Source organism: Macaca nemestrina, chromosome 5, assembly GCF_043159975.1.
Source record: "Macaca nemestrina isolate mMacNem1 chromosome 5, mMacNem.hap1, whole genome shotgun sequence".
Taxonomy (NCBI): domain Eukaryota; kingdom Metazoa; phylum Chordata; class Mammalia; order Primates; family Cercopithecidae; genus Macaca; species Macaca nemestrina.
The window spans coordinates 151404050-151404619 of NC_092129.1; positions in this window are offsets into that span (position 1 = coordinate 151404050).

A 570-nucleotide genomic window follows, 5' to 3' on the forward strand; every position below is an offset into this window, starting at 1 on the left:
CAGGCAAGACATGGAAGCAACCTATATGTCTACCAACAGATGAACAGATCAAGAAAATATGATGATGTACAGACAATGGAATATTATTCAACATTAAAAAGAAGAAAATCTTGCTATATGATACAACATATATGAACCTTGAAGTCATTGCTAAGTGAAATACGCCAATCAAAAAAAAAAAAACAACTCCAAATACTGCATAATTCCATTTATATGAGGTGTCTAAAATAGTCAAACTTGATGAACGTGAAAGTAGAATGGTGGTTGCCAGGTAAAACTTCCAGGTAGTGAGGCATTTTTGTGCAATGGGCACAGAGTTTCAGCTTTCAAGGTGAAATATTCTAGAGATCTGTTGCACTACAATGTGCTTACAATTAACACGATTATAGTACTGTATATTTTTTGGTTTTTTTTTTTTTTTTTTTTTTTTTTTTGGCTGGAGACAAGGTCTCACTACTTTCCCCAAGCTGGACTTGAACTGTAGGCCTCCAGTGATCCTCCTGCCTTAGCCTCCCAAATTGCTGGGATTACAGGCATGAGCCACCACACCTGGCCAATGGTACTGTATTC